The sequence below is a fragment of the Giraffa tippelskirchi genome, chromosome 7, assembly GCF_054371585.1.
Source record: "Giraffa tippelskirchi isolate mGirTip1 chromosome 7, T2T-mGirTip1v1.2.pri, whole genome shotgun sequence".
In the NCBI taxonomy this organism is placed as follows: Eukaryota; Metazoa; Chordata; class Mammalia; order Artiodactyla; family Giraffidae; genus Giraffa; species Giraffa tippelskirchi.
In genome coordinates this window covers 74,023,333-74,038,715 of record NC_137281.1, presented here as the reverse complement: position 1 = coordinate 74,038,715, position 15,383 = coordinate 74,023,333, and the positions used below count along the sequence as shown (strand labels likewise).

The following is a 15,383-nucleotide window of genomic DNA, read 5'->3' as shown; positions in this document are numbered from 1 at the left end:
CAATGTTACGTTGCCACAGGTTGTGGGGGAGGAAAAAAAAAGGAAACCTTATCTTTTAAATGGGGTAGCTAGAAAATCAGCTTACACTTTGCCCTGGAGGGAGACATTATATTTATTCTACTGGTCAGGAAACAAATTCACTGCCTTCTGTCCTGGAGGCAGAATCTCTCTCTAGCTTCTTAGGTGGCTTGCCATATCAGTTCAGTTCAGTCGCTCAGTCGAGTCCGATTCTTTGAGACCCCATGAATTGCAGCACGCCAGGCCTCTCTGTCCATCACCAACTCCCGGAGTCTACCCAAACCCATGTCCATCGAGTCAGTGATGCCATCCAACCATCTCATCCTCTGTCGTCCCCTTCTCCTCCCGCCCCCAATCCTACCCAGCATTAGGGTCTTTTCCAATGAATCAACCCTTCGCATGAGGTGCCCAAAGTATTGGAGTTTCAGCTTCAACATCAGACCTTCCAATGAACACCCAGGATTGATCTCTTTTAGGATGGATTGATTGGATCTCCTTGCAGTCCAAGGGACTCTCAAGAGTCTTCTCCAACACCACAGTTCAAAAGCATCAATTCTTCGGCGCTCAGCTTTCTTCACCGTCCAACTCTCACATCCATACATGACCACTGGAAAAACCATAGCCTTGACTAGATGTACTTTTGTTGGCAAAGTAATGTCTCTGCTTTTAAATATGCTGTCTAGGTTGGCCATAACCTTCCTTCCAAGGAGTAAGCGTCTTTTAATTTCATGGCTGCAGTCACCATCAGCAGTGATTCTGGAGCCCAAAAAAATAAAGTCTGACACTGTTTCCACTGTTTCCCCATCTATTTCCCATGAAGTGATGGGACTGGATGCCATGATCTTAGTTTTCTGAATGTTGCATTTTAAGCCAGCTTTTCCACTCTCCTCTTTCACCTTCATCAAGAGGCTCTTTAGTTCTTCTTCACTTTCTGCCATAAGGGTGGTGTCATCCGCATATCTGAGGTTATTGATATTTCTCCCGGCAATCTTGATTCCAGCTTGTGTTTCTTCCAGCCCAGCATTTCTCATGAGGTACTCTGCATATAAGTTAAATAAGCAGGGTGACAATATACAGCCTTGACGTACTCCTTTTCCTATTTGGAACCAGTCTGTTGTTCCATGTCCAGTTCTAACTGTTGCTTCCTGACCTGCATACAGGTTTCTCAAGAGACAGGTCAGATGGTCTGGTATTCCCATGTCTTTCAGAATTTTCCACAGTTTATTGTGATCCACACAGTCAAAGGCTTTGGCATAGTCAATAAAGCAGAAATAGATGTTTTTCTGGAACTCCCTTGCTTTTTCGATGATCCAGCGGATATTGGCAATTTGATCTCTGGTTCCTCTGCCTTTTCTAAAACCAGCTTGAACATCTGGAAGTTCACGGTTCACGTATTGCTGAAGCCTGGCTTGGAGAATTTTGAGCATTACTTTACTAGCATGTGAGATGAGTGCAATTGTGTGGTGGTTTGAGCATTCTTTGGCATTGCCTTTCTTTGGGATTGGAACGAAGACTGACCTCTTCCAGTCCTGTGGCCACTGCTGAGTTTTCCAGATTTGCTGGCATATCGAGTGCAGCACTTTCACAGCATCATCTTTGAGGATTTGAAATAGCTCAACTGGAATTCCATCACCTCCACTAGCTTTGTTCGTAGTGATGCTTTCTAAGGCCCACTTGACTTCACATTCCAGGATGTCTGGCTCTAGGTGAGTGATCACATCATCATGATTATCTGGGTCGTGAAGCTCTTTTTTGTACAGTTCTTCTGTGTATTCTTGCCACCTCTTCTTAATATCTTCTGCTTCTGTTAGGTTCATACCATTTCTGTCCTTTATCGAGCCCATCTTTGCATGAAATGTTCCTTTGGTATCTCTAATTTTCTTGAAGAGATCTCTAGTCTTTCCTAATCTGTTGTTTTCCTCTATTTGTTTGCACTGATCGCTGAGGAAGGCTTTCTTATCTCTCCTTGCTATTCTCTGGAACTTGGCTTGCCATATAAACATCCTTTAAATTTTTTAAAAATATTTTTATACAACCTTTGGATATGTTCCATTCCATTGTATATACGTGGGGTTCCCTGGTAGCTCAGCTGGTAAAAAATCCATCTGCAGTGCAGGACACCCCAGTTTGATTCCTGGGTTGGGAAGATCCCCTGGAGAAGGGATAGGCTACCCACTCCAGTATTCATGGTCTTCCCTGGTGGCTCAGAGGGTAAAGAATCTGCCTGCAATGCAGGAGACCTAGATTCAATCCCCGGGTTGGGTAGATCCCCTGGAGGAGGGCATGGCAACCCACTCCAGTATCCTTGCCTGGAGAATCCCCATGGACAGAAGAGCCTGGTGGGCTACACTCCATGGGATCTCAAAGAGTTGACCATGACTGAGCAACTAAGCACAGCACATTGTGCGTAAATATCACATCTTCTTTATTCATTCATCTGTTGATGGGCATTTAGGTTGCTTCAATATCTTGGCAATTGTACATAATGCTGCTATGAACATTGGGATGCATGTATCTTTTCAAATTAATATTCTTGGGGTTTTTTGGACAACCCCAAATGGAACTGCTCCAATCTTCTATTTAAGAGGTATAGCATTCTCAGAGCCAAGGAGACTGGGGAGGGGTCTCATCCCTCAGCTGATGGATTTTCATTTAATTCCCCGCCTTATTTTTAGTACAGTGCCACACCACTGTACCCATCTATGTCTGGTCTCCTTGACACCTGACTTCATACGGCTCAATATCTCTAAGACAGTGAACGTCCAGCCTTCTGCTATGGGGAGAATTGGCTGAGCATGCTTATTGATTAGCTGAGTGGGTTGGAAGAAGGAACCTAGAAATCTAGCTGACTCTTCAAAAGGCTTTCAACTAGTTTTCTGTTTGGGGTTCTGCCCTGTAGTCTCACCTTTAGGAATATCTGGTGTCTCTAATTCCTGAAATTTTTTAGGGTTCTATGATGCAAAAATTACTTTCTCCTTGTTGATCTCTCCTCTACAGCCTCACAAGTTTCAGCTTTCTCGGGCAGGCTAACTTTTTTACATTTATCCATTTGCTTTCCTTATTCCAAAATTGTATTCATTATCTCTCATCTGCTGCCATCATTTCTTCCATTCTCCACGTCTCTGTGGTTCTTCACCTTTGTTTATCCTTTGATTGCTATTTTAGTAGGAGAGGGAGTTGAGAAGAACTAATGTGCTCATGCCACCATGTTTAAGAGGAAGTCTTGAGATGCCATCATCTTTTCATATCTTATGATCTCTAAGATTTGTGAACTAGCCTTGAGGAGATTTTGTCAAAGCAAAAACTACTCATTAAACACCTACAGCCTCTCCAAAGGTTCAAAATAATTTGGTCTGGCTCGGAACACATACATATTTATGTCTTATAAAGAAATAACTAAAGATTATATAAGCTAGGAGATAATAATAACATGCTCCACTGGATGATACAAATAAAGACAAGACCAAGGGCCTTCCTCATTCCACACCTCTCGGAGGGGATCAGTGTGGTACTTGCTGTGAGTTTGCAGGAGAAGACAGGGGACCGGTCCTGAAGACTCTCAGAGAATATTTGGAAGCTCTATTTCCTGGGAGATGTGTAGGAAATAAAATAAATTTTGAAGAGTTAAAATCTTAGAAATCTTAAAAGCAGAAGCTTATGATAAGATAGCCCACATATGCAAGTGTTTTTAAAAGAATTTACTGAGTAAATAGGCTTCCCTGGTGGCTCAGTGGTAAACAATCCACCTGCCAAGCAGGAGACGCAGGTTTGAATCCCTGGTCAGGAAGATTCCCTGGAGAAGGAAATGACAGCCCACTCCAGTATTCTTGCCTGGAGAATCCCATAGACCCAGGAGCCTGGCGGGCTACAGTCCATGAGGTCTCAAAGAGCCAGACACAACTGAGCAACTAAACAACAACAAACAACTGAGTAAATAGTACAGCTGTAGAAATGCTAGCCACCTGTAGAAAGAAGGCAGTTAGCAATAATTTTCATCTTTGAGCAATGACACACTCATTTTAATCTGTCTTTTCTCTTATTAAGACTCACTAACTTCTAGAGCTCTATTCCCTCCCTCTTGAGCACAGTGTTATCAAAGAAAATCATATTTCTTTAAATGAAAGTGAAAGTGAAGTCACTCAGTCCTGTCTGACTCTTTGTGACCCCATGGACTGTAGCCTGCCAGGCTCCTCCGTCCAGGGCATTCTCTAGGCAAGAATAATGGAGTGGGTTGCCATTTCCTTCTCCAGGGATCTTCCCGACCCAGGGAATCGAACCTGGGTCTCCTGCACTGCAGGCAGACTCTTTACCATCTGAGCCACCAGGGGCTCCATATTTCTTTAAATATGTTGTATTATTCACATCACTTGTTAGCACAGGCTGATTTTCTCTGCTCTTCCATTTCCTGCCAGTTAGTAACTTTAAAGCCAGAAACAGAAGTGGAATTACCAGGGGCAGAGGGCAAAGGTCAAGCAGAAGAGAAAGGTAGGCTCAGAAAGTGACAAGGACACAGGGAATAAAAGAGGACTCAGAGGAGGTGATTGATATAAGTGGAGAAGGCGGGAGTTGCAAGAAAAAAGGGGAAACAAAGGGATGGAATAAGCAGAGAGGACACAGAACAGGGTGAGGAGATAGTGCAATGGGAGATTCCCCTGCAAAAAAAAGACCTCAGAGCAGTTGTTAGACAGGAAATGCAAATGTTCCAAGCTCCATCTATCTTCTGAGAAAGTCTGTGGATTTCAAGGGTTCCAGGAATTAAGTGAGGAATACTGATTTATGAACGTCAAGTCTTATGAAAATGTCTCTTAATCATGAATTATTTTTGCACAAAAAGAGGTTTTGATTTTTGTCTCTTTTTTTTAAGTTTTAAATTTTCATAAAAATAAAAATACAATGTTTAAAGAACCTGATAGAATTTGAGGAGCCAAACACCAGTTTGAGAGATTGTTGTGGCAGAAGGCCAGGAAGAGGTGTTCACAGAAGTGTCATCTAAAGAAGGCTCTGGAGTGTTGGGCAGAGAACACAGCACACCCTGACATCTCAGTGAAAACAGATCAGTGGTGCTGCCTGCCTGACTTGTTGCTTAAACAAAGCAGGAGTGTAAGAACAGTGATGATAGAGGCCAAGGCAGGGAAGAGAAGCACACACAGAAAATGAATATTACTTTCTCTAAGGATTTACTGAAGTCTCCAAAAAAGTGGTCACTAATGCCCACAGTCATAGGCCAAAAAAGACTCTACAAGGTCGTTTAACCTGGCTCTTTGTTTCAGATATTCTGCTAGTCAAACTCTCAGGGAGAGAAAAAAAGATCAAGTCATGTTTAAGTTTCAACTTTTCTTGGACCAGGCATGAAAAAAAAACTGTAACAGACTGGAAGCTATCTAAATGTGAAATTCTGCTTTCTTTACCAGTGAGAATGAGCAAACATTATTATAAATACAGCTTGTTTAAAAGCCTTTATTTGAGAGTGCCTTGCAATAAACAAGAGAAATCTGCAGTCCTAGGCGCTGAGTCAAAATTTGTATGCTGTTCTATGCTGGGAAGGATAGGGGGCAGGAGGAGAAGGGGACGACAGAGGATGAGATGGCTGGATGGCATCACTGACTTGATGGACATGGGTTTGGGTGGACTCAGGGAGTTGGTGATGGACAGGGAGGCCTGGCGTGCTGTGGTTCATGGGGTCACAAAGAGTCGGACATGACTGAGCGACTGAACTGAACTGAACTATGTAACTGCAACCAAAAGCAAGACTGGGAGATGCAGGACTGTTTGTCCACCAACCACTCCTGCAGCCACACTCGCACTCGCTTTGGTCATGGAGCAGAGAACACTCACTGCGTATAGGTACCCACAAGGCACTGCACCAAGGCGGCGCGCTACGAGTCCAGAGCAGACTGTGCCTGAGAGCCCTGCGACCTGTGCGTGAGCTTCCAGATGTTCAGGCTGGATTCAGAAAAGGCAGAGGAGCCAGAGAGCAAAGTGCCAGCATCCGCTGGATCACCGAGAAAGCAAGAGAGTGCCAGAAAAACATCTACCTCTGCTTTATTGACTATGCCAAAGCCTTTGACTGTGTGGACCACAATAAACTGTGGAAAATTCTGAAAGAGATGGGAATACCAGACCACCTGACCTGTCTCTTGAGAAACCTTTATGCAGGTCAGGAAGCAACAGTTAGAACTGGACATGAAACAACAGACTGGTTCCAAATAGGAAAAGGAGTACGTCAAGGCTGTATATTGTCACCCTGCTTATTTAACTTATATGCAGAGTACATCATGAGAAACGCTGGGCTGGAAGAAACACAAGCTGGAATCAAGATTGCTGGGAGAAATATCAATAACCTCAGATATGCGGATGACACCACCCTTATGGCAGAAAGTGAAGAAGAACTAAAGAGCCTCTTGATGAAGGTGAAAGAGGAGAGTGGAAAAGCTGGCTTAAAATGCAACATTCAGAAAACTAAGATCATGGCATCCAGTCCCATCACTTCATCACAAATATATGGGGAAACAGGGGAAACAGTGGCTGACTTTATTTTTCTGGGCTCCAAAATCACTGTAGATGGTGATTGTAGCCATGAAATTAAAAGATGCTTACTCCTTGGAAGGAAAGTTATGACCAACCTAGACAGCATATTAAAAGGCAGAGACATTACTTTGTCAACAAAGATCCATCTAGTCAAGGCTGTGGTTTTTCCAGTAGTCATGTATGGATGTGAGAGTTGGACTATAAAGAAAGCTGAGCACCAAAGAATTGATGCTTTTGAACTGTGGTGTTGGAGAAGACTCTTGAGAGTCCCTTGGACTGCAAGGAGATCCAACCAGTCCATCCTAAAGGAGATCAGTCCTGGGTGTTGATTGGAAGGACTGATGTTGAAGCTGAAACTCCAATACTTTGGCCACCTTATGCGAAGAGCTGACTCACTGGAAAAGACCCTGATGCTGGGAAAGATTGAGGGCAGGAGGAGAAGGGGACAACAGAGGGTGAGATGGTTGGATGGCATCACCGACTCAATGGACAGGAGTTTGGGTAAACTCCGGGAGTTGGTGATGGACAGGGAAGCCTGGCGTGCTTCAGTTCATGGGGTCGCAAAGAGTTGGACACAACTGAGTGACTGAATGAAACGGAGAGCCCTGCCTCGAGTCTGTCAGGCCCTTGCTTGAACTCTGACTCTGCAACTTAGAGCTTTGTGATTCCAGAGCAAGTGGGAAGAGAGAGAAGAGGGTAATAAGTGGGAAATAATATTGCCTGCCTTACCCTACTGTAAGTGTAAAATGAAGAAATGTGTAAGATACTTAGAAGAATGCCTGGCAACCCCTCCAAAAAAAATGTCAGACACTATTAGCACTAGCAATAGCAACAGCAACATCAGTATCACTAGTAGCTTTCTAATCTCTGTATTAAAAGAATTTCTATATTATTGTAAGGCTTAGAAGGGGCAATTTAATTAGAAACAAAGGGAGTTTGGGAGGATGGGATCTTAAGCTGTGCTTGTGTAGTAAGAAAATTAATGTGTGTGTGTGTATGTTAGTCACTCAGTCGTGTCCGACTCTTTGAGGCCCATGGATTGTAGTCCACCAGGTTCCTCTGTCCGTGAGATTCTCCAGACAAGAATACTGGAGTGGGTTGCCATTTCCTTCTCCAAAGAAAATTAATAATGTATATTTATTTGGAATGGTTTAGACAGGGGAGCCTGGTGGGCTTTCATCTATGGGGTCGCACAGAGTTGGACACGACTGAAGCGACTTAGCAGCAGCAGCAAGGAGACAAACTGCTCTAGGCACTACCACTTACCATTATTATTTTGCTTTGTCCTTGTAATTACTACGCTGACTACTACAATGTTTGATACCGGAATAAACATACCTGGGTACCATGTCTGGAGAGAAATGGCTCCCAAGGATTGATGCTTTACATCAAAGCCCTCCATGGTCAGTGGTGGAACACAGGGCAAGAGAACTAAAAGGAAATAAATAATCAGGCACTGAGCTGCACAAGAAGTAGAGAAAAATCATAGACATATACACAAGCGGCATTAGAACAAACCCTCTGGAGTCCTGGAAACTTTCCATAAGATATCTTATTAATTCTCTGAATAGTTCTGTGATGCAAGTATTCTTAGCCCCATCTTTAGAGAGCCAGACTTCCTGGCTTTGCTACTTATTAGCCATTTGACCTCAGGAAGTCATGTACCCACTTTCTGCCTGTTTCCTCATATTTAAAATGGGGACAATAATTTACCTATTTTGTAGTGTTCTTATGAGGATTCAATGAGTTAAGGAATGTAAAGCATCCAAATAGTGTCTGGCACATAATAAATGCTATAGAAATTGAGGTGAATATTATTTTAATAGCTAAGTCGACACAGAGAAATTGAGGAATGTCCCATCAGTGTAAAACATTAGACATCCCTAGACTCTACTTAGGGCTTCCCAGGTGGCTTAGTGGTAAAGAATCTGCCTGCCAAGCAGGAGATGTGTGTTCCATCCCTGGGTTGGGAAGATCCCCTGTAGAAGGAAAAGGCAGCCCACTCCAGTATTCTCGCCTGGAAAATTTCATGGACAGAAGAGCCTGGTGGGCTACAATCCATGGGTCGCAAAGAGTAGGACATGACTCAGGGACTAAACAGCAGCAACAAAGAAAGACTCTGATCAGGGTTGGGAATGCAGGGGTGATAGGATGATGAGGGGGAATATTTACGTGGTAAATCCCTGTAATTTTCTTTGTCACAAAGAGCCATGCTTTGGAACAATGAGCACTAAATTTCTTGTATGTGCCACATCTCCAGGATAAACAAGCTCTGTAAAACCTTCACATGTTGAGTCACAAATGCATACGGGCACTCAAAATAGCCTCTCTTCTATTGTTTCCTTGTTTTTGTTGCCTTGAATTTCAAGTATTATTTAGCATCTTAAGTGTCACAAAGGTTTTTATTATTATCACTAATTGTGCTGTGAAGATCCAATACTGTTTGCACACTAGAATGAAGTATGTTGTTATTGAGTTCTATAGAGATTTTTTTACAATGTGTTTTAAATTCATTATTTAGGTAAGTCTGCAACATACTCAACAAGCACACCTCATCCCAGTTTTACATTGTGAAATAAGAATAAGCAAGTCCATCAACTCTATGAACAGTCAGAAAAGGCAGATCTTCCTTGAACGGATATATTAAACCATTATTCTAGAACATAAGGATGTAGCTTCTGTAGGATATTATTTAGCCATATAAAAACAAAGTGTATTATTTATTATTAGAGTTAAAATAGTCTCTTATTATGCACAGTTTGAGATCAATGACATAAAAGCAATTACGGTGCAATCAAGCAAAATGGCATTGTTGGCAGGTTCCACTTATCATTCGAAAATTACCACATTAACAAAAGTCAAGTATTTGTTAGGCTACTGAAAGCCAATCAGACAGTCCATTCACATGGCCCCTTTGGCGTTTCTAAAGTTGTGCTCACACCTGTGGAGCATGATTAAGTCATAGCGTTATTTTTCTGTTTGCCCTCCCCCAAAAAATGCCCCAACACTGGAGTTAATCTTTCCAAGTTTAGCAGAACCCAAACTACTTTTGTTGAGCCCCAGACTTTATTAATTTCTTTATTAATCAGAATTTTCATTTTCTTGCATCTTCAATTATTGGAGTGGCTGGTAAATAATACCATTGTGAAAATGCCTTGAATAGAATGTTCAGACAATGCTCAGCTCTAGTGAATGCTATTTCCCAGTTAACAAGCCAGAAATATACCTGAAACAATTCAGTCTGTTGAAAATTTTTCTAAAATAATATTATGTACTTTCAAGATTTAATAAGTTTACTAATAAAAATAATAGCTCACACTACGTAGTACTTACCATGGGCCAGTCATTATGCTTTTACACATATTAACTCATTTACTATTCACTGTAAACAATGAGGAAGCTACTACTTTTCTCTTCATTTTACTGAGAAAATGACTAATTTCCTCAGATTCTTTGACTTATCCAAGGTGAAATGAATGGTAAGTCCAAAGGAGGATGTGGACCCAGCACTCTGGCTCCATGCATTTAGCCACTACAGTATATGGTATGGCCAGTGTAGGGTTTATGTTTATGTTTATGTTTAATAGCACTAAATGATTTATTATCTAATATTATGTCAAGACCACTGATTATGGACATGAATTTTCATTGCTGTTGTTGTTCAGTCACTTGGATGTGTCCAACTCTTTGCAATCCCAGGGACTGCAGCACACCAGCTTCCCTGTCCTTCACCATCTCCTGGAACTTGCTCAAGCTCATGTCCATCAAGTCGGTGATGCCATCCAACCATCTCATCCTCTGTTGGCCCCTTCTCCTGCCCTCAATCTTTCCCAGCATCAGGGTCTTTTCCAATGAGTCTGCTCTTCACATCAGGTGGCCAAAGTATTGGAGTTTCAGCTTCAGCATCAGTCCTTCCAATGAATATTCAGGACTGATTTCCTTTAGAATTGACTGGTTGGATCTCTTTGCAGTCCAAGGGACTCTCAAGAGTCTTCTCCAACACCACAGTTCAAAAGCATCAATTCTTCGGCACTCAGCTTTCTTTAGAGCCCAACTCTCACATCCATACATGACCACTGGAAAAACCACAGCTTTGACTAGACAGACCCTTGTTGACAAAGTAATGTTTCTGCTTTTCAATATGCTGTCTAGGTTGGTCATAACATTAGGCTTATGCTAAACTTGTTTAAATAAATGGAAAAGGTTTCCATCTTTTCTGTGCTCTACCATAAGATGAACAGAAGAAAAGTAACTGTTCTCTAGATGTTTAATAGAACTTGATAACAATATTTATGCATACATGACCTTCCATTTTCTTAAAATGCAGCATTTTACTTTTAAATTCCTCTCTCAATGCCTATGTAGTAAAATCTTTGTGTCACATCTTTCTCCCTCAGAAGTCTGTAACAGTTACTCCTTTATCTTTAGACATTTGACAGTAGAGAAACCCTGGGGCTTTTCCTTCCTCATAGATAACTTTTTATGAATAGGTATAGATTTTCTCTAATCCTTGAAAGTCAAAATATTTGCCAGGCTATGTCTAGGGGTTGGTCTTATTTAATTTTACCAGAACTTGTTGACCTGTTAATCTGAAAACAATTAATGTTTAATATTTGTTCGGCTCCAGAAAGTTTTTAAATCTATTTCCTGATTATTTCTCTTCCTACACCTACTCTGTTCCCTTTTTCTGAGATTCTTGTTCAGCCTTTCATTACTTACCTTTAAAATTTTTTCACATCATTTCATCTTTTTATTCCTCTGAATCCTGGATGAATTCCAGGGGTTATCATTTACTTCATGAATTGAATTTTCTGCAACCCCAAACCTGACCTTCATTTAGGCTTTAAACATGACAATCAATTGTTTTTCTTCTGTGCTCTTTTTTCTGACCTCAGATTGTTCTTTGTGACCCCCTTGTTTACTTTTGTAGACTCAGTAACCTTTTCTCTATCATGTGAAGATCATAGATTTAAAACTTGAAATTTTCCCCTGTATTTTGAACAGTAATTGCAGTTCATAAGAAGGCACTTGCTTTGGCTCTACAGCATAGCTCCCTCTTTTAAAACAGCAGTATCTTTTTATATGTCAGATGGATTTTTCCTGTTTGCTCATCCTTAAAGAGGTATCTGTACTTGTTCAGTTGTGGAAGCGAGAAAGAGTCTGTCAAAGATTACTTGGATCTTCGTCCAGATCTCTCAGACCCAGATAAAAAGTGAAGCGTAAGGTTGGGATTTAATATAATTTTCCATTCAGAGTGTAAATACTGAAGTGCCTGGGTCACTAAGCCGGAGCCAAAGCCAGAGGCAGTCACAGCAGGAAGAACAGTGCTTGGGCTGGTGCTGAGCTCTCTGTTTACTGAGTAGCCAGGAGTTAGCTGCAGCAATACCCCGCTTCCTTTTGGGGCATGTTTCTCCTCAGGAGGACCCAGGTGTGGCCTTTGCCAGGGACAGATGTCTGTGCTCAGCGCACACCAGGAACAAAATCATTCCTGGCCCCACTCAGTGTGGCGTGTCCCAGGGGCACAGGCCCTACTTTGCCACCCGCTGCCAGACCACCACGCCAGGCGTCCTCCTAAAGAAGAGAAGGAGAGGAAGTTCTGCTGAGAACTGTGTGCCTCGACTTCCCAGGCTCCAAGTGGAGAGCCTTGATTCACCTTGGTCCAGCCTTCATTTCAGCCTCATCTGCCCGACAACAGACCAACTTCCTGGCAAACTGGGCCACCCTTTCGTATTTTCCATGATCAGTTTTTAATTTAGCATTTCTATTGGACTGTTTTGTAGGTGTGTAAGCGGAAAGCCACAGAACCTGTGGTCTCTTGTCTGTGCTCCGTTAGTTTCTTACCCAGGGATCCCTCATTTCTTTTCTAGCCTGCACTGAGGCAAGTGGTATTGTACACTGTGAACAGGGAATGGTGAGAAAGCCATGACAACTTTCTTTACAGACAAGGGGGAAATTACCTTCTTTACTTAAGGAAACTAGCCATACTCCTAGTATGGTGATCTCCACAAGCTATTTTTCTTTCTTCTTTCTTTTTCTTGATTGAGAGAAGCAACACAGAAAAACTAAGATAAAAGAGTGTAGTGTGAACGCACTGACTTTTCTAATTTACTAGACTTGCTAAAGATTGAAATTTAATTCATTTCTTCAGCCTAAGCCAGTAAAAAATATTTCCTTTGGCTGAGACAACAAGTAACCGCTGCTGGAACTACACAAATCTGATTTTTTATAGAATTCATGCTGAGTTAAAAAGAAACATTATTAAAGTAGTCCAAGAACAAAATTGTTGGAGGTGTGAAGGATTAAGGAGGAACATACCCAAACGTGTTTGGCATTTCTTTCTAATTAAAACTTGCAAGAAAACAAATGCTTGCTTGGCTGCTCCATTTTAGGTTTGTCTTACTAAAATATTGTCTCAGGTAAATAAAGAAGGAAAACTCAGAATTCTAATAGAAATCTCTCAAGCAAAACCTGTACCTTGCAGTTCATGCCATGAACCAGAGAAGGCTTGTCAGGAGAACGCTGTCAACAGCTGTGGCCGTGGAGTAGTGTTGGGAAACCAGTCTGGTGAACAGGTCCTCTGGAGCAGAAAGATGCTGGCTTCCAGTTTGCATTCCCTTTGATGCTGTTACCACCCAAACCTGGGCTCTGTGTCCTCACCTCCAATTCCCTTCTCAACCCTCAGGAGCATGACTCTCAACTCACAGCACAACAGCTTTTTATTGATGGACACAGTGAAGAGAAGGTTTTTAAGTGAATCTTGCTAAGCAAACTGTGTCAGTAGTTCTATTCCAGGAACAAGTATTTCCTGGTCTGACTGTTTAACACAGAGATTCCCTCCCTCCAGTCTTTGCCCCTCTCTGACCCACTTCACATACAGTAAAGTGCTCACTTCAGAGAACAAATGTGTTCATATTCCTCTCCTGGTTTTGTTTTTAAATACTCTGTCATAAATGTCAGAGAAAAAAAATCAGTCCCTGATGAGTTTCATATTCAAGTGTTTTATGAATTGATTCCCATCTCCATAACTCCTAGGGGGACTTTCTAGGTCCTGCTGGTTCATGCTAGCTAGTTCTTGCTGGTCCTTCAGAGTGTGATTTCTTACCCCCTTAACAGCTGGGTTATGCCAGGATTGAACCCCTGGCAGCCTGTAGAGGAGGTGGATGGGCTCTTAGGAAATAGTTTGTAATTAGCCCTAAATAATATAACTTTGAACCCTAGTGCATGCCACTAGGCTGGGTGGGACTCCAACAGTGTGGACTGAGACCTTAGGGGGGACCACAGAGCCAAATTCCCCAGGGACATCCACCCACATGGCCCTCAGCCTTATTTCAAGGTCCCAGTTTTCCAGCCAAGAAAGGTCAATGTAACAGATCTGTCTTGACTGTCAATTTCCATATTTTGGGGAAACTTGATTCTAACTATCCAGCCTGGAATCCACCCCTCACCTGTGTCAGCTTTCACTGAAGGAGCTCAGAGCAGCTACACAGTAGGTTCTGTTTGGTAAATAAATAAGTGAATGGGACTCAACAAGCAGTTGTTTGGGAAACCAGAGATGTCATTACAAAACTCAGTTGTGCATTATTTCTAAACAAAGCAGAGAATATCAGAATCAATTTTTCTAGAAGGTCCTCTTGTCCTTTATTTTCTCTTATTATCCGATAAACATAATTACGAATTATTAGCCAGAATGTGTTTTTTTATATTGCTTCTCATGTCTTTGGCAAAATAAGAAACTGTAAATAAGATGTTTAGAATATTACATTAAAATTGTTTTAGAATAATTCAAATTATTGTGAATTTAAAGTTATATTACTTAGGACTAATTATAAACTGCTTTCTCTATGTAATGGGCAGAAAGCTGAGTATGTCCAAATTTATATTAGCCATGTATTGAAAATTGAAAGCCATGTATTGAAAATTAATATATTTTAAAGATTCTCTAGTAAGCAAATTGAATCAGCAGAATAAATCAACAGAGAAATGTAATTAGGGGTTCTGGAAAACAATAAGAAAAAGTGACACTCAGCTCAGAAAGATATCTGGGCACAAAATCTTGTTTGGTAAATGAGCTATTTCACTACCAGAATATAAGTCTTTAAAAATAACTCAGGCACAAATGTCACCAAGTGAGTCAGAACAAAATAGTTGAGCAAAACCTCAAAATGTGAAGCCATGACATGGCATAAAAACCCTTCCAAACAAGAGCAGCTGAAGGTAAAGGACAAGTTAAAAAAGCCACAAGTGAGGGAAAATGGTCCCAGAACCTCATAAATGTTCTATATAAATAATCAGATTATTTGCAAATAAAAAGACATTTACCTCTACATTTCCAGTATTAAAAGCAAAGGCAATCAATATTCAAAAATCATAACTTTCCAGTCTTACAGCTTTTTGTTCACTATGCCCTTAAGATATCTGTTGTTCAAAATGGCTTAAAGGTTTAAATATAAGACATGACATCATAAAACTCCTAAAAGAAAACATAGGCAAAATATTCTTTAACATAAATTGTACCAATGTTTTCTTGGATCAGTCTCTCTCAAGGCGGTAAAAATGAAAGGAAAAATATGGAAACGGGGTCTAATTAACTTAAAAGCTCTTGTACAGCAAAGGAAGCCATTTTTAAAAAAAAGACAATCTATGCAAAGGGAGAAAATATTTGCAATGATGCAACCGAAAGGGCTTAACTGCCAAACTATACAAACAGTTCATACAACTCAGTAACAAAAACAAACAATCTAATCAAAAACTGGGCAGAAGACCTAAATAGATCTTTCCTCAAAGAAAACATACAGAAAGCCAACAAACACGTGAAAAGATGTTCAGCATTGCTAATT

The 15,383-nt window shown here is 41.2% G+C and overlaps 1 long non-coding RNA gene across 1 annotated transcript in view; it reads right to left on the bottom strand.

Annotated features, from left to right (window-relative positions):
• Window positions 1-2,426: 2,426 nt before the first annotated feature.
• LOC145514921 (uncharacterized) overlaps window positions 2,427-15,383 on the bottom strand; it is a 77,397-nt gene continuing 64,440 nt past the window's right edge. Inside the window, exons 6-7 of the long non-coding RNA XR_014060564.1 lie at window positions 7,885-7,977; window positions 2,427-3,604 (exon numbers count right to left, since the gene is read on the bottom strand). This is a non-coding gene — a long non-coding RNA (uncharacterized LOC145514921). The remainder of the gene's footprint in view (window positions 3,605-7,884; window positions 7,978-15,383) is intronic.